At 37.8% G+C, this 19,822-nt stretch overlaps 1 protein-coding gene across 1 annotated transcript in view; it reads left to right on the forward strand.

The window, feature by feature from the left end:
- Nucleotides 1–3,933: 3,933 nt before the first annotated feature.
- LOC113043559 (uncharacterized) overlaps nucleotides 3,934–19,822 on the forward strand; it is a 265,905-nt gene continuing 250,016 nt past the window's right edge. Inside the window, exon 1 of the mRNA XM_026203012.1 lies at nucleotides 3,934–4,090. The gene's annotated coding sequence lies outside the window, so the exon portion shown is untranslated. The remainder of the gene's footprint in view (nucleotides 4,091–19,822) is intronic.

Consider the following 19,822-nt stretch of genomic DNA (forward strand, 5'->3'; position numbering starts at 1 on the left):
CTGGACTATTGTAATGCACTTCTAGGTGGTTGTCCTGCCTCTTCAATAAACAAGCTACAGGTAGTCCAAAATGCAGCAGCTAGAGTCCTTACCAGGATCATATTACCCCAATTTTACAGTCTCTGCACTGGCTACCTATTAAGTTCCGTATCAGTTACAAATTATCATTGCTTACATATAAGGCCCTAAATGGTTTTGCTCCTGCGTTCCTAACTTAGTACTGTAAAGCCTTATACCACGTTACAACCCATCACGCTCCCGAAGGTCTCAAAACGCTGGACTTTTGGTAGTTCCTAGGATAGCAAAGTCCACTAAAGGAGGTAGAGCTTTTTCACATTTGGCTCCCAAACTCTGGAATAGCCTTCCTGATAATGTTCAGGGTTCAGACACACTCTCTCTGTTTAAATCTAGATTAAAAATGCATCTCTTTCACCAAGCATTCGAATAATGTATCTCTTAAATTGTGACTGCAGTTTCATCTGATCAAATGTGCATTCTTATTCTTTAGCTTGGGTTCAACTAATTAATTTTACTTTGTTGGAACAGCAGCTATGCTAATTATGTCTCTAATTGTCTCTCTGTGGTATATGGACTCTGTGGACATCCCGTGGTAACTAGGATATACAAAAGCTCCAGTGTGGATCCAGAACACCTGAGAAGAGATGATGCCAAGCCCTCAGAGGACCCTAGATGATGCTAACCCTGAATCGACAAACAGAACTAACAAATATTGCTGTGTGATTGCATCATATAATAATTGCTGTTAATAATCGTCTGGTTGACCACGGTTGTTTTTTTCATGCTGTTTTTTTCACCCTGTTACATTACATCCTGTTAGGAATCCTGTTGATTTTTTTTTTCATGCTGTTCTTTTTTTCAAGAATTCTGTTATTTATTTTATTTCTTATCATGTTAATGATTGGTAATTTCAGTTAATAATTTCATTCTTTCCATTCTGTTATGAATCCTGTTAGAGTTTGTACACTGTGCCAATAGCTTAGTGGCAACATATAGCATCTTGCGTTTTAGGTGTCCTGAGTTCGAACCCCCGGCTTAAGGACCTTTCTTGATCAATTTCAGGCCCCTCTCTCCCCCCCACTTTACTTCCTGTCTGCTCTACACTATCCCATTGTAATTGCATTGTAAAACATTTACATGATTATAAATTAACACTTTTTTTTTTACACGTTACAGCGGTGAACCATGAATAGAAGACGTACTGCAGCATTATCTTTGTTGGTTTGACCTACATGTCCTCTCTGAAATTTTCTTTTGAGGTTTTATCTAATGCAGAGAAACTATGTTTCCTAAGCCAAAACATAAAAGTGGTCTGTCTCCAAGATATTAAATCAACACTTGTTGACCTGAAAACTAAGTGCAAGATGACCAAGCAGCCTGGCCCACATACAGCAAACAGGAGACAAGGTCCAATTTTATGACCCTAATGTGACCAGTGGTGTATTTTATGTTTTTGACTCCACGGGCTCAAGTTCTGTGTATGATCATTTGAGTGAGGTCATGCTTTTATAAGTGGACTCATGCCTAATGTGAATTTTATAGGTTTCTTTTATTTGCAGGACCTTCTGAGTGGAACGCAGATTTACATGGTTGCAACCATGACCTACATGAGCGATTTCTCAACCCATTTATCACATTATCTTTTAATAGGATTAGAGCTTATGTTAAAAACTGATTAATGGTCAAAATGATTATGTTGGCCCATTACATAATTTAGGACACTGGGCAACACTCCCAAATGTCCCAAAAGATGCCGTTGATTTTTATCAAATTCCTTTTTTTTTTCTTTTTTTTTTTTTACTAAATGGCATAAAATGCAAGTACTAAAAAATTTAAAGTGTACTATGGATACATTTCATGGAAAAACCTTTCCAACGTGTAAAAATCTTACCTACTATGACAAACTACAAACTATTAGTAATTTTATCACTAATTTTCAATTTTAAATAATGACACACTATCTAAAGTGACTTATAATAATATAATAGTATAATAGGTACAGTTTGCTGTGTATGTGTCTTTTATAGTGGCACAAAGTTAATTAATTATAGATCAGCTTCCTTGGGGTTTGAGCGAGTTAAGTAAAAATATTTTTATTTTTATTTTTTTCTTCATTTTTTCAAAACTTGAAACGGTTGTGTTTTTATTTAGTGGTAATTCTCTCTTTCTCTCTGTGTATGAGAGACATATTTTAAACTACCTGATTTCACTTTTCAAGCCAAAAGGTTCATAATCGGATATTAATTCACTGTTAAACCATGGCTACTGCTGGCCTTAGTGTAATTATAATTTATCGTATCTAAATAAAATAAGCTATCAATTTATTTTGTGTATTTGGTGTAATGAAATATGTTTGTGTTTTAAGGTTCAAAAAACATTATTTTCCACATACTGTACATTTTTATTTCTACTCTATGCCCTGCCTTTCTGAAACGCATCATTTTTTACAAAGCTCATCAGTCAAAAAAGTGAGGTGTGCTCTGATTGGCCAGCTATCCAGTGCGCTGTGATTGGCCGAATACCTCAAGCGTGTGACGGAAATGTTATGCCCCTTGCCATACTGTGATGCGTGTCCCAGTGAGAACACCAGCGCCACAAGACAAAAACAATAAAACCCATTACATATGAGCCATTTGTTGCATCACACTGGGTATAATGAAGTTATAATGACATCTGTGTTTTTACGCGTTGTGTTGTGCTGCGTAAACAAAACCACGTGTGGATTAGTGTCCGGAGAAATGACAGACAGCAAGCGCTACTCTACACCAGTGGTTCTAAGTTCCAGTCCTCGCACCCCAGCTCTGCATATTTTGCATAACTCTCCTCAGATAATCAGCTTGTTAGAAGTGAGCTCAGTGCATGAACTGTGTTCCCATTGATATGGTCCCTACACAGTGTTCATTGCTCCCTACTCCCTGAGCAGCGGAAATCGGCTGAAGTTTACTTCACTTCAGAACATTCATTCACAGATTTCCTTTACACACGGACAAGTGTGACATCATATACCTCTGTAAATCAGTACAATTTAAATTCACGTCTCACACTCTTCAATGCACTTTGAATGGAACATACACGTTCGCTTCAAACTGGAATCATGGCGGAATATCCTGCGATGTCCTTTTAGCCGGGCACTTCCGTACGAATACAACAAACGTCTGAAGCGATAGAGAAACATACAAAATGTGCAGAGCAGGGGGTTCGTGAGGACTGGAATTGAGAAAACCTCTGCTCTACGCTGCTCAAAACTCACGTTTGAACCATCAGTGGGAAATCCTTTAAATATGTAAACGTACTTACAGACTGTGAATCAGAACAACCGGCATTGTAAACTTCTCTCCCAAGTTCAGGAAACAGTCCTGCATAAAATGTGCTGCACATTATATATTTCGGTTGTACTGTTTTGGAATTTCTTTGCGTGGACATTTGGGTGGCATTATGCAAATCTTCCCAAATCTTGACTTCGGTTTGGAACTTTAGTCTTTGCAACTTTACAGATCTTCTTTATGCATCAAGAGCTTGTAACACTCCAAAGAGAACGGAAACCTGAAATCGCATCATATGACCCCTTTAGGCATTCAGGTAGCTATACTGTATATTTTGCTTAAATATTTTGCGTCTTAGTTTGGATTACCGAGTTTATTAGTTTGCACTGCCATATAATTTGCTTTTTTTCCTCATTTTTTTTTTTTTTTTTTTTTTACATATCATCTACAGATTAAAACTAACAAATGTGTGTATTTCTGTTATTTCTCTAAAAAAATAAAATTGTAAAAAAAAGAATGCAGCTTTTATGGTTTTCTATTAGAAAGTGATATTCATATACGATTTTAATAGTTTTTTGAGGCCAGTGTTTCATATAGATTATTTGTTTATAGCAGTGGTTTGGACTGAGTCTTGATTTAGTCGTGACGCGTGCAGCTGTGGTCAGGTAGAGGTTAATGGTTCTGCGCTCCGGCGGCTGGGCAGGCGCTCTGAGGCGGGGATGGAGAGCTCAGAGATGCGCTGCTGCTCCGACAGGATCCCGCGGCCCGCTGCTTTCTCCGCTCTTCTGCGCCGAAGCTTCAAATCACGGGTGAGTTCGCCGCTTCTTCAGACATACTCCGCGCGCATGACGGCTCCGGTGAGACGTCACTCAAACGTAAAGCGCGTGCGAACGTCACGCGTAGTCTATACGATCATCTGACAGGTTCATTGAACAGCATCCAGCTCCTGACAGTTTGATTAATAGTCCTCTAGGAGTTAAATAAGTTATGCAAGAGTGGAGTTGAGTAAGTTAAACTTCTTTTAAACACTCAGTGATTGATTAGCTTGTCAACATAATGATTTTGCTGCATATGAAGAGGAACTTTTACAAAACGAACATGGTAAACCGTCATTTACTGCTGTTGTTTTTTCATATCACTTGGTTTTAGCCATCAGTTGTCATTTAATAATTAATTTAAATAGGCATAAGTATACTGAAAGCTTTATCCCATATTCATTTACAGTTGTAACAGTACCTGATAACTGTTTTTGGACGGTTACGGTGGAGGCAAAAGAAAGTCCAGCTTGTTTGATATCAGTTTGTCAGCAGACTAAAGACTCCATGAAATCGATTTGAAATCACTTCATTTCCGTTCATATCGACAAACAGAGTGCAACAGTGCACACCCACATTTTAAACCCCCATTTTCCATGCAATGAATGATGCTATATAGACATAATAATTACTTTATTACCTTATAATAATTAATACAAATTATAATATGAAACAATAGTAAACAATCTATATTATAAGAACAATGATATCAATAATAATACTATTTGTTTGTATAATTGTTAATAACAAATAATTAATGAGGACATTTAGTAATAATAGGCCTATAAATAATAATAACAATTATTATTGTTGTTGTTTTAGACAATAATAACAAATAATGACAATATTTTATTATTATTATTATTATTATTATTATTATATTGATTATATAAAAACAAAATAATTATTATTTTTGTTATTATTGTAAATAACAATAAAGATATCATTGTTATATTATTATTATTATTATTATATAGACATAATAAATATAATTCATAACGACGAGAGCATGTTATATAGATTATACAACAACAATAATAATTAGTGTTGCTATTATTATTATTAATAATTAATTATTACATAATATTATATTATTATTATATATACAATATTCATAATAACAATTATGAGGCATTATATAAATATATAAGAGCTAATTAATTATTTAATGTGTCGATTAATATATCTAATTAATCGCAAATTACATTTGGCTGGGAAAATACCACCAAAAGATTATTTAAAGCTATTTTGTGTTAAATGAGAAAGTACTTAGTAGCTTTAGAAATTTCTTCATAAAATGTATTACACATAAACCTTTAGGATACCATGGCCTAACATAAACTATGGAACATAAAAGAAGATAATTTTAGAAACATCTCAGGTTTTTTTATTTTTCCAGCAATGAAAGTCATGGGTAACCAAAACAGGTTTTATTTTTTTTTTATTTTTTAAATTTTAACCAAATTAACAACAGTCTTCAAAATACCTTCTTTTATGTTCTACAAAAGAAAGTTAGTCATTCAGGCTTGAGTAAATGATGACATAATTTTGGGGTAAATTATCCCTTTAACCCCCCACCAAATGTAATAGTACTTTAAATAAGCAACTAAAACCAAAGACTATAGAATACCCAAGACATGTCACTAGTATAGTTTTGAATGGGGAAAAATGCAACGCTTAATATGGCCGCTCAATCACAGGAAGCCCCGCCTTCTGAATGAAGAGCCAATCGCTAATCGGTAAAGTCAGCGTGTCACAGCATCTGCCATTAAATGTCCCTGTTGCTTATAGAGACAGTCGGCGCTCTGAGACGTGCTCTTAGGATGCGCATGCACACTGGCTAGCCTGAGAAATAAGCTTTTTATAACGCTGTTTGAGCAAAAGTAACAACATTTAAGACACAGTTGTTGTCCGATTTCTTTGGTGATGTCAGATCAGAAATGTAATCGTAAGCGTAGTGAACAGTTTTGGAGAATTTGATGTTTCCCCATTCAAACAGATAGGAGCTGCACTTCGATGCCCAAGAGGCATTTCAAAGATGGCCGCCGAGTGACATGACTTGACTTGAGACTTTACTAAAACTGCCTGTAGCTGTCTTTTAAGAGTTGTTCATTCGTTCAATTAGTTAAAACGGCTGATTAATTGAGAAACTAAATAAAAAAGGCTTCTATACATATCTATGGCCTTGCATTATATTTGTTAACAGTGAACTGTATGTAAAGAGAGATGACATACAGGTCTGGGGGCGGGGCCAGTGCGTTAAATGCATTTAAATATTTTAATTGTGTCATTTTTCATAACTAATTAACGCGTTAAACTATATATTTATAAAATTGTTGTTGTTATTGTTAATAATATAATACATAATTATTAATCATGTAATTATTCATGTATTATTAATATTATTATTATTATAATATTAAAGGGTTCGTTCACCCAAATATGAAAATTAGGCTGTGTTTTACTAACCCCTGAGGCATCCTAGGTGTATATGACTTTCATCTTTCAGACGAATACTGTCGGGATCAAATTGTCTTTGATCTTTCAAGCTCTATCATTGCAGTCAGCGGGTGTTGCCCTTCCATAAAAAGTGTCTCCCACTTTGGTTTTCTTTACTTAAGTAAGGTAACTTTTCTTCCTTTGCTCCTGTAAACAAACGGTGGTTTTCTCGGGACTCACCGGCGCATGCGCAACGCTGACTTCCATAGACAGGACAAAAACAATAAAACCCATTACAAACAACCCATTTGTTGAATCCAGTAGGGAAGCAAATACGGATTATAATGACTTAACTGTCTTTTTATGCATTGTGTTGCATTGCGCTGCGTAAACAAGACCATGTCTGCATTTGTGTTCGGAGAAATGACAAACAACAAGCATACTCTAAACCTATGGTAGGGCTTTTGACTGCCGCGCCATTGACGAGCAAATTTTAGAGGAATTCAAGAACCACAGCAACAGCAATATTTGCGCGTTTTTTTTCCGTAAGATTATGCCCTTCTCGTTTTACACTTCATGCATGTGGACTGAATATTAAAGGGGGGGTGAAATGCTATTTCATGCATACTGAGTTTTTTACACTGTTAAAGAGTTGGATTCCCATGCTAAACATGGACAAAGTTTCAAAAATTAAGTGGTACGTTTGAAGGAGTATTTTTGTTCCAAAAAAACCTCTTCCGGTTTGTCACAAGTTTCGGAAAGTTTTTTTCGAGTATGGCTCTGTGTGACGTTAGATGGAGCGGAATTTCCTTATATGGGTCCTAAGTGCGGCAGAAGAGCGCGCAGAAGAGCGCGCGCTCCCGTATAGCAGAGGAGAGAGAGGCTGAGCACAGCCTGATCAGAGCGAGAGCGTCGCGAAAAGTCACAAAAGAAGTGTGTTTTTGGTTGCCAGGGCAAGACAACCCTGCACAGATTACCAAAAGAGAAACAGCATTAAGGGACCAGTGGATGGAGTTTATTTTTACAGAGCATCAACGTAGTTGTGCAAGTGTTTTTGTTTGTTCCCTGCATTTTGGATTGCACATCGTTTATTTCTTAAGGATAATGCAGTCCCAACGGAAAAGGGTCACGATCGTGTGTTGGAACCACATGCGGTGAGTAAAACTGCTTCAAATATCTCTGTGTTGTTAACTTAGCTATCGGCGCGTAAGCACATCAAGTAAACAACATGGGATGTTGTCATCAAACTGCACTTTCCACATGTACAGCTTAAAAAAAAAAAAAAAAAAAAAAAAAGACGACAAAGTGGAACTTACTCATTTTCCAAAACCGCTAAGCAAATATATACAGTTTCAGTACATACCACATAGCACACCGCCTTTGCTGATGCTGCTCTTGTTAAATTTCAGCCTCTGGATCTGTGTCACAGCCAGTGTTCGAACTATACCGTGTCTTCTGGGGGAGCCCACTTTTTTTTCTTTTTTTTTTTTTGGGGGGGGGGGGGGGGTGTATGCACTTGCGTGTGCCTCAAATAAGGTCAGCTACAAGTGAATGCACTATTATTAGATTTTATCGACACTAGTGCCTCAAAAAAACTTACAATGACTTACAAAGATACATAACAGCTACAACTGTATATGCATTACTTTATATATATATATACTTTATCAACACAAGTTGATAGGTCAAACAGCAAACAAACAGCCACCCACAAAAAACCTGTGTTTATATACATTTTTTCGCAACTTGTTCTGAGCAGCGCTGCTTATTTCCCCATTAATCCACTCCTCAAACAAGTGCGTGCCAGGTAACTTTTCAGACAGAAGAAGGTTTTTTGCATCCCTACAAGAGATGCTCCTCAAGCTTCCATCCTTAAAAAACAGCCATGTATATCGGTTCTTACAGTCTCTCCACTGCTGGCTGTTCCAGTTTAACGGGAATGAGGACTCGGAGCAAGAGGGGTTAGGATAGTGACCGGTGTATAAGTCGATTCTGTTCCCCTTTACGCAAACATAATACAATTCTTGCGTAGTTGCCGAGTTACTATACGTACGATCAGAACTATCGTGCACAAGAAGCATGACTGGATGTACGGCAAGTCAAATAGTTAAAAATACTGTCCTAAATCCTAAACTTGAAAATACATTTAAGACGAGAGGTTTTTCAACTTGAAATGTAAAAACATAAGACAAAAATAACGGAACAACTGCAAGATGAATAAGAAAATAGAGTGTGAGAATCATTTTACTATGTTGCAGTGTAGCAAGAAATGTGTCGCTGTTTGCTTTCCTGATCAGAATCAGAATCAGAATCAGAATGAGCTTTATTGCCAGGTATGTACACATACGAGGATATTTTTTTTTCGTGACAGAAGCTCCGCAGTACAACAGAATGACAGCGACAGAACATAAAACACATAATAAAAGAATAAAAAATACAAATAAGAAGATAGTGAATAACAATATACAAATGACAATTGTAGGCAAGTATATTACAAAATGAAGTTATGTATGTACATATATATTGTGTGCAAAATTTAAGTGTATACTAAGTATGTGTGTTAGATAAATAAAGTGTGTGTGTATATAAATATAAAGTGTAGTGTGTTTGCCGTTATTATCAGCTGTTCATAAGATGGATTGCCTGGGGGAAGAAACTGGTCCTGTGTCTGGTCGTTCTAGTGCTCAGTGCTCTGTAGCGTCGACCAGATGGCAACAGTTCAAAGAGGGAGTGTGCTGGATGTGAGGGGTCCAGAGTGATTTTGACAGCTCTTTTTCTCACTCTGGATAAGTACAGTTCTTGAATAGATGGGAGGGTTGAACCGATGATTCGCTCAGCAGTCCGAACTACCCTCTGTAGTCTTCTGAGGTCAGATTTAGAAGCTGAGCTGAACCAGACAGTTACTGAAGTGCAGAGGATGGATTCAATGATGGTGGAGTAGAACTGTTTCAGCAGCTCCTGTGGCAGGTTAAACTTCCTCAGCTGGCGGAGAAAGTACAACCTCTGCTGGGCCTTTTTCACGATGGAGTCAATGTGAATGTCCCACTTCAGGTCCTGAGAGATGGTGGTTCCCAGGAACCTGAATGACTCCACTGCAGTCACAGTGCTGTTCATGATGGTGAGTGGGGGGAGTGCAGGGGGGTTTCTCCTGAAGTCCACGATCATCTCCACTGTTTTGAGGGTGTTAAGCTCCAGGTTGTTGAGAGTGCACCAGACAGCCAGCTCTTTTACCTCCTGTCTGTAAGCAGACTCGTCACCGTCCTGAATGAGGCCGATGAGTGTGGTGTCATCTGCAAACTTCAGGAGCTTGACAGAGGGGTCCTTAGACGTGCAATCGTTGGTGTACAGGGAGAAGAGCAGTGGGGAGAGAACGCAGCCCTGGGGAGCTCCGGTGCTGATTGTACGGGTGCTGGATGTGTATTTTCCCAACCTCACTAGCTGCTGCCTGTCTGTCAGGAAGCTGTTGATCCACTGACAGACTGAGGTGGGCACGGAGAGCTGATTTAGTTTGGGCAGGAGGAGGTTTGGGATGATCGTGTTGAAGGCCGAGCTGAAGTCCACAAACAGGATCCTCACATAAGTCCCCGGTCTGTCTAGGTGTTGCAGAACATAATGCAGTCCAATGTTTACTGCATCGTCCACAGACCTGTTTGCTCTGTAGGCAAACTGAAGAGGATCCAGCAAGAGTCCAGTGATGTCCTTCAGGTGGCCCAGCACCAGTTTTTCAAATGACTTCATGACTACAGACGTTAGAGCCACAGGCCTGTAGTCATTTAGTCCTGTAATTTTGGGTTTCTTAGGGATGGGGATGATGGTGGAACGTTTGAGGCATGAAGGGACTTCGCACAGCTCCAGCGATCTGTTGAAGATCTGTGTGAAGATGGGGGCCAGCTGGTCAGCACAGGATTTCAGACAGGATGGTGTTACACAATCTGGGCCTGGTGCTTTTTTCCTTTTCTGCTTCCGGAAGACCTGGCGCACCGCATCCTCGCTGATCTGAATTGCAGGTGTGGGGGAGAGGGGGGATGCAGGAGGTGAGAATGGTGAGAGTGCTTGATTGGAGAGGTGTTCAGGATGGGTTGCAGGAGCTGTTAATGGTGTGAACGGTAGTTTGGAGAGGCATTCTGGGCTGGTTGCAGGAGTTGTGAAGGGTGTGAATGGTTGTGTGGGGAGGCGTTCAGGGCAGGTGATGGGTGTTCTTTCAAACCTGCAGTAAAACTCGTTCAGATCGTCTGCCAGTCGTTGATTCTCTACAGTGCTGGGGGGTGGTGTCTTGTAATTGGTGATCTTCTTTAGACTTTTCCACACTGATGCGGAGTCGTTGGAAGTGAACTGAGTCCTTATTTTTTCAGAATAATTCCTCTTTGCCAGGTGTGTTCGGTGTGTTTGCATGCGGGAGTGTTGCGAAATCCGCGGAATTTAGGCTACTTTGGGAAAATGTTTGATTAACTATATGGTTGGGTTTATTACACGGACCTGGCAACCCGAGGGGAAACAGACATTTAGAGGGGAACAGAATCGACTGCTACACCGGCCTCTGACGAGCTATTACGACTACAGCCAGAGATAACTTTTCTTCAGCTTCTTGGTTGTCACAGTGGGCGCGCGGCGGGAGGTCTAATAAGTGTTTGCAGCAAATGAATCAGTCGTGCTATAAATGTCATCACTACACAATTTCTTAATAAAACCAAAATTAATTAAACTGCCTTGTTTTCTTTTTACAATTGCTATCATTGCTATAATTGCAGAATGAATTAAGGACTTTGCGCGTGATAAATGGCCTCCAACGTTTATTTTTGTCTACGAATATATGACATACTAACGGGGAATTTGCAGCGCAGCGCCCCCACACATTGATGCTCATTACAAGAATAGCATGTATAGTAATCTTTATTTACGTAAATTAGGTTTTAATCGCCGTCATGCATGAATGAATAATATTTTTGCTATTTTACACTTAATAATCCATCATAATCACATTGCACAACTGAAATTGTACTTCAAAATATTCATATTGTCAATATTTTTTGAGACCCCCCAAAATTTCACATTTCTCGTTTTCAGGGGAGCCCATGTCTTATTAAAGGGAGCCGAGCTCCCCCTAGCTCCCCCGTAGTTCGCACTATGGTCACAGCTTCCACATGCTCTCAACACAAAAGCCTACTGGCGCTCGTGATTCTTTAGCTCCGCCCACACGTCACGCCTCTAGGCGCTCGTGTTTTTCCGGGAAAAATCGGTACAGACTATCTTTCTCTTATAAATATAATAAAAATAAAGACTTTTTGGAGTTATGAAGGATGCAGTACTACTCTATAGGTACTCAAGATTAACAGGATATTGAGTGAAAACGAGCATTTCACCCCCCCTTTAAACAAGTTAGTAATGATAACATTATGTGTACAATACTGATTTGTACAAAGGCGTCGTAGATTTACTTAACAAGCCTAAACAGACAGTGAATGAGAGAGAGATCGACTGAGCGCGTGCAATTTCTTGCGTCTGTCCTCCGCACGAAGTCATATATTTGTTATATTATAGGTCGTCATGTCCAACGAAAGCAAAATCTCTGTCTTATTATCGACACATTGCTGGTCAGCTGACCTTCTATTAAAGTGGCGCTTATTACGTCTCTCTTTGAATGAATGAATCAGCGTTTTTGAACATGTAGTTGAATGACAGTCCCTATCGACCACCATGTGGTGCAACAATCGAACTATTGCTGTTGCTAGTTCTCCAGCCGAAACGTCACTGTTTTTAGAAATGAAGTTGAACTAATGCTGATGGCTTCAACATAAGCTTACATCATAAGCTGATATCCTCTGAGCTTATGGCAGATTTGTCTTTAAAGCTTTATAAGACATTACAAACAATCCCTCTATAAAGAAATGAATGGGATTTTTTACTTCCAGTTCTTGTTGTCCTCTATTGGCCCTGTGGGAAGTGGCTGGTATTTATTAATTTTGAAAGTGTTTTATTGCTATTTCTCCATGGAACAAACTGTCAAGTGTGTTGTACACATGCGGCCTGCGGGAAATAGTTTCCCCCAACAAAGTACACAGAACCAACAGTTAATTAACATCCCTTAATAAGCATCATTTAATGTTTTAAAAGTGCAGCCAAACCATCAGGTCTGGATGCAGGGGTGGATGAAAGCTGGAGTGATGGAGAGCCACGGGATGCTGAGAAACCAGACCTAAATAAACGGCGAGCAACTGGGACTTTCCCAAACCTGCACCAAACACAATGTCCTGTAGTAACCCACGTTTACCAGACCACATCTCCGTACGCAAGATTTGAGATATATCAGATCAAGATGCATCTGCAAAAAAGCTTTTCTCAGACCTTTTTTGTAATTAGCTTTAAAGCAGCTGCTCTCGAGATACTCCCAGACGGGCCCTGAACCTCAGAAGTCTCAGCATGTCCCGTAGTTAACACTTGAATCCTAACCAAAAGCATGTGTGATGTGTTGTGACTCACTCCACTCATTAACTAAATTGTTTGGGTAGAAACTGTACAGATCAGCTGAATTAAGAAAACATATTTATCTCCATTGAAATGTAATAAATCTGAAGATGTGAGGTGTGTTGAGCAATGATCATACAGTTACACCGACTGATGAAAGATGAGCACAATAATGGGCTTCTATGGAGGTCTTATTCATAAGGAATAACAGACAAGAGACAATGCCTTCCGTATGATTTGTATTATTTTTTTGTATTCATCAAAAGCAAGAATTCTGATGTAACATATTATTTCTTTCACATAAATGCTTAACTTTTTATTTATAATCTGTGCGAAAAAAAGTGTAAATGTATCACGGTTTCCAAAAATATAATCAGCACAACCGTTTTCACCATTGATAATAATAATGTTTCCTGAGCTGCAAATCAGCATAATTAGATTGATTTCTAAAGGATCGTGTGATACTGGAGACTGGAGCTTTGCATCCAAGGAATAATAAATTACATTTTATTATATATTCACTTAGAAAAGAGTATTATATTATATATTATATATTATATCTTATATCATAATAATATTTCACAACACTACTGTTTTTACTATATATTTTTTAAATCAAATAAATTCAACCTTTGTGAGCATAAGAAACTTATTTCAAAAACATAAAAAAATGTAGACTCCAAACTTTTTGCGGTAGTGTACGTGGTTGTCATGGAATTATCTAAGTACATAAATAAAAAAATGTCAAAGTGATAAACTGTCAAAAAAAAAGGAGTGAAACTGCAAAATAAAATAAAATGAAGTAAAATAAAATAAAACATTTAAAATAATTGTATTAACTTTTTAAATAAACTATTTTTTAAATTAATAAATATGAAAATTTAGAAAAAGAAAAGAAAACAAGAAGCATAATGATATTTTTAAATATCATTAATCAGTTATAATTATTAATTAAATGTAAATAATAATTATGTTGTGTACACATGACTTTTTTCCTGATAGTTAGAGTTATTACATTTTAACTATATATATATATATATATATATTTGTTTATTTATTTTTATTTTTTTATTTTTTTCAAAACCATATTAAATGAACATGAATACAAAGATTACATTTGAGTAAACTTGATTTTGAATCGCAGACACTCTTATTTGTCCCACTAATGTTTTGACTCATAAATTCATAAAATAACACAGAGCAGACACACGATGCTTTCCAAGTGTCAAAAATAGCCCCATTCCCTGAACTTGTACTGGCCTTTCCGCAACAACACAGAAAGAGATAAAACTCAAGCCAACATTAATACAATTCATTTCAAAGCAAATAATCACCAAATCCACGCAAGGTGAGCGTGAACGCGGCGGTGTCTGTTTTGTCTCAGCAAGGCGTCAAGACGTTCAGAGCTAGTTCATGCAAATCAAAGAGATTTAAAGTCTGAACTGTACCGTATGGTGCATGCAACGCCAAGGTCACAAGTTTGATTCCCAGGGAACTCATTTCTTGTTGCTTTGGAGAAAAGTGAAGGCCAAATGCATAAATGTAAATGAGGAACGCTACCAGGTTTGATAGAGGTTCAGCAGCGGTGCCTTCAAATCACTGTATAAAACTGCACTTAAATGCCTCATTTACAGAAAACACTGAAGCGCTTTGGCTCTCTGTGACTTACAGAACTTAAGGAAAGCTGGGATGTGATCATTCGCCAGCCTGCTGCGGTTTATTGATGTAGCACTGGTCAGGTTAACACATCAGGGTTACTTAGGGAAGAATTCTGCTGAATTATTCTTGATCGTTTCTGAAGGTTACGCTCCAGTTGTGCTCTTAACAGCTCCATTGTTTTTTGATTGTCAATGTGTCAATATCGATAAAATGCATACTGGCAATGAATAACAGCAAAGCAGTGGAAAGGAGACGATGAAATCTGTCAGCCTCCGCGAAACCAGAAAGAACAGAAAAACAGAGGAGGACGAGAGATATGAAATATTACACAATAAGTTAACAGATTACTGTCAGATTGTATTGAACCCGTCTGTTCTGACTGGAGCTGGAGAACACAGTTTTTAGTAGGTCTAAAGCAACCATCACTTAAGCAACGAATAAAGAATAATTTATTAATATGTATTTGCTATTTTTTATTACATTGTAAAAATTGCTAAATCTTATTTTTTAAAGACTGTATATATACATTTTAAAAAAGCATGTCAGTTATGCCAATTTTTGACAAGGTATTTTTACTTTCCCCCCACATTTTTACATCTGAAATATCATATGTTTTTAGGTTGTCTACATTGTTCAAATAATTAATACTTAATATTTCAATAAAAAAAGGTCAAATATTAAACAGCAGTTTTTATAATAATAATAATATTAATAATAAGTCATTATTTTCTTTTTAACAATTTGAGATTGTTCTTTATTAAGACATCTGATTTTTGTTTTTGTTGTGCTTATAAAAGCTTTATTTAAAGGGATAGTTCACCTTCATTTGGTCCCCATAACTTGCTTAGTGTTTTTTTTTTCGTACTATGGATGTCAATGGAGACCAGAAATTGTGGTGAACTATCCCTTTAAGTCATCTGCCAGTCGATTTCGATCAGCATGAGAACGGCCAAATAAACACCTGCAAAATGGTCATTTTGGAAACTGTAACTCAACTGTCATCCATACTTTTATTTAGTCAAGATCTATGCAATGGAAATGTCGCAATATTAGGCAAAGCCTTGGCCTATTTTATAGCCTCTGAGAATACTAGAATGCCAAAACAGGATAATCTGATTATATATCAGTTGCTAAATACTCTTTTTTTTCTGAGTGGGTCTTGGAGTATCATGTCTGTTTGGAATAATGTTCCTATTCCATGGGAAAAGTTCCCTTGTTTGTTAAATGCAAGACTTTCTTTGAACTAAAAATTCATCTGAGTTTGGCAAAGCTGTGTTTAATTTTCCTTCCCCGTATATGTGTTATAGTCACAAATATGATTGTGCCAGATGTGGCAGAAGAGTCATGCTTCACTTAAAACATTTCATAATTTGGACTCTGTAATAACAAAATGCGCAATTGCCAAAAGTTCACGTCGGGGGAACAGCGCCTTCGACAGTGTGTTTTGTTTGCAGCCGGTGTGCTGTGATTAAATTATTATTAATGGGATGTCTTGTAGGCCAAATATTTGTGATTTCTCTGACTGGCTTTTGGGCGCTTCTTACACGCTCTGATTTGTTACACACAGACAGGCACGCAGGGTTATCCCCCGAGGGCGTTGATCTGGGTCAGATCACTTATTGCTGATCTCTCTACGCCGCCTTTCCCAGCTTCATCTCACTTCTGTGACTGCGACTGGGAGGGAGTTAATTAGCAGGTGGCTGCTTTGGTAAATGGCAGGCGTTCGTCTGTGTCTGGGAGACTTTAAACTGCCATTATGTATAGATAGAATAGTTTAGCATTTTCTGAAAAAAATCGGGAGTTGTGTGGTTGGATGTCATTACACTGCTGGTTGTTGTTTTTTCCCCGTGTGATTCATGTGGTTGCTAGGGTGATCTAAGTGGTTTCTAAGTGGCCCCAAGTCAAAAGAGCCCAATCCTCGATGTGTTTTCTGGGCTCGCTTAAGCCTAAACAGTTGATGGTAGCCATTGACTTTCAAAGTATTTTTTATCATATTATAGAAGTCAATGGCTACCGTCAACAGTTTGGTTACTAAAACATTGCGTTTTTTGTTGCTTAAGTGTTTATTATAGAGTTATGTGATTGCTAGGGTGATCTAAATGGTTGCTAAGTGGCCTCAAGTCAAAAGAGCCCATGTCCAAGCCTTGATGTGTGAATGGGGTCGTTTAAGCCCAAACAGTTTAAGGTAGCCATTGACTTCCAAAGTATTTTTTTGATATTATAGAAGTCAGTGGCTACCATCAACAGTTTGGTTACTAATACATTGCTACTTGGTTGTTTAAGTTTTTTTGTTATGTTTTTTGAGTTATGTGGTTGCTAGGGTGATCTAAATGGTTGCTAAATGGCCCCAAGTCAAAAGAGCTTATCTCCAGATCTGAATGTGTTTCTAAGGTCGCTTAAGGCCAAACAGTTGACGATAGCCATTGACTTCCATAGTAATTTAGTTTTCCATAATGTGGAAGTCAGTGGCTTTCGCCAATAGTTTGGTTACTAATATGTTGCTTCTTGGTTGCTTAAGTGTTTTTTTTTTTTTTTTTTTGTGAATTATGTGGGTGCTAGGATTATCTAAATGGTTGCTAAGTGGCCCCAAGCCTCTATGTGTTTGCTGGGGTTGCGTAATCCCAAACCATTGATGGTAGCCATTGACTTCCATAGTATTTTTTCCATACTATGGAATTCAGTGGTTACAATCACTGTTTGGTTACCAATAACTTGCTAAAAAGTAAATTATGTGGTTGCTAGGGTGATCTTTTAAGTTGCTAGGGTGATCTTGTTACTTACTGGCCCCATCCCCATGTGAGTGCTTTCTGGGGTGAAATACATCCAAAGTATATGCGATTTTTTGACATGAACGTTATAGTATGCATAAGTGCATGTGTGAAAATTTTTGTCAACAGCAATGTGTGTAAAGCACAATTTTTCTAACCAGCTGAACTCAGTATTCTCTGTTCACACACACACACACGTTGATTTTTGGGCGCAAATTAGTTTATTCCACAAGGTGGCGACACTGTCCAAGGGTTTCGCGTTTCTTGAACAACGTCTTATCTTGCTGCTTCACAGTACAATACATTGTTGGAGAAAGTAACTAGCCAGTCACAACTGTTTCCCAAGAACATGAAGCTTTGTCGCACATTCAAACCACATTGGATGGAATTCTGTCATCATTTATTCACTCTCTTGGAAAATCAAAACCTTTATGACTCTCTTTCTTCTGTCGAACACAAAAGATGATATATTTTAAAAAACAAATGCTTTTGTCCATACAATGAAAGTCATTGTGGTCCAAAACAACACTAGTCCCTTTCATTATATTCCCAAAACACTGAGAAAAGTTTGGTGTCTTGCAGAAGTCACACAGTTCACTGAATTTTCATGTTTTTATGAACTATTCCTTTAAAAAGCAGTGATAATATAGGTAAACATTTTCAGGACATACTCTCTATTAGGAAATCTCTATTAAAGAAACATTTTCCACCAATATCTAGCAAAACAAGCAGATGTACAGATATAGGCTGCTTATTTGGGGGGGGGGGGGGTTGTGGTGGTTCCTTGTCCCAAAATGATAAAGTTGATGATGAAAAATTGAATGTGTTTTCTGCTCTTGACAGTATCGTGTGGTCTGCTCTTGACAATATTGATAAGGGCTGGTGAAAGGATAAAAGGCAGAGAATGGGTGAACTTTATGTACTCGCCAAGCCAAAACGATGTCCCATTTGGGAATCCTGACCTCATTTTCCTTGGTCTGGCTATATTTTGTTAAATTGAGCACGTAAGCCACTGCCAGACCTGTCTCATGTTTCTCATCATGTGTGAGGGCTTCTCCTCTTTCAATGAACTCTATCTCTAGTTACAACAAACTGTTTGGAATCTCACAACGCTGTAAATTACTGCAGACTGCTTCATTGGCAGCAAAGATGGCGCTTCGCATTGTTTCTCAAGAAAATTTACGAGATTTCCACCAAAAGGGGAGAATTTTTATGCTGTTTTGTTTTACGCTTGTGCACATTTTCCTAGAATCTACCGTAGGAGCCGAAACCTTTGTCTCATGACCTAAAAAAAAAAAACCCTGTTGATAATAGGTCTGATTTATGATTTATATTTGTTCTGGAAGTATATTAATGTAATAAAAAGTATCAGTTTTGAAGGAAGTCTTTGCTTCCACTTTTATGGAATAGGAGGAAACACAGCTTAGCCCTTTGAACCCTGACTAATATGTCTTTAATATGCTCCATACTACTTGCTAACTTGCAAATGCACTCCCCAGTGCCCTTGGGCCGAGTCCAAATATGAAATCTGATCTAATCCATCTTCATGGAACCACCACGGCCTGTCAATTCATTCATGCTGGGCGTAATGCACCTCAAGGCATGTCGTGAAGAGGATTAAATCTTACGCAAGGATATAAATCATACGTAACACTGTCAATGGACTAAGCGCTGTATTTTTGTTCTTTTTGTATGACTGATTATGGAGTTTCTTGGCTCAAACCTTTAGAAGTCCAATCAGGTCTAATTAGTTTGTACGCTTATGTAAGAGAGCAAAGGAACATGAGCCAGAAGTCTAATCTGGGAAGACAGTCGGCTCGCTCTGTCCTGAGGCGTCAATAATCCCGCAAGCAATCAAGCCCAAACAAAAAGATTACTTGAAGTTTGTTATATGGAGGTGCAGCCCACTATCTGTCATCATTTACTCGGCCTCAAGTCATTCTGAATCCCTTTGATTTCCTTTCATCTATGAATCATGAAAAGAAAAATCTTAATTTGTGTTTTATTTGGCAAATCTTGTTTGCGATATCTAGCGTTAAATAAAATTTGACATATCATGGTCATAAAAAGTGTTGGATTTACTTTGAAACAATTTTTATTAAGAAATTGCTAGTCAATTGCATAAAAAAAGTGACTGAAGTAGTATTCCCTTGTAAAACGTGCCAATAGCTTAACTTCGAAAAAATCATTTTTGCAGTGTGTTGTGCACTTTCTTGATACTTTTTTTGTTGTTGTTGTCATTTTTGGAGTCTGGTAACCATGGTAACATTCACTTTCACTGTTCGGAAAAGAGCGACATGAACATTCTGCGAAATTTCTCTTTTTGTGTTCTACGAAGGAAACGTGGACACGATGACAGAATTATTTCAGGTTGGTGAGCTATTCCTTCAACACTGAT

Source organism: Carassius auratus, chromosome 25 (genome assembly GCF_003368295.1).
Source record: "Carassius auratus strain Wakin chromosome 25, ASM336829v1, whole genome shotgun sequence".
Classification (NCBI taxonomy): Eukaryota; Metazoa; Chordata; class Actinopteri; order Cypriniformes; family Cyprinidae; genus Carassius; species Carassius auratus.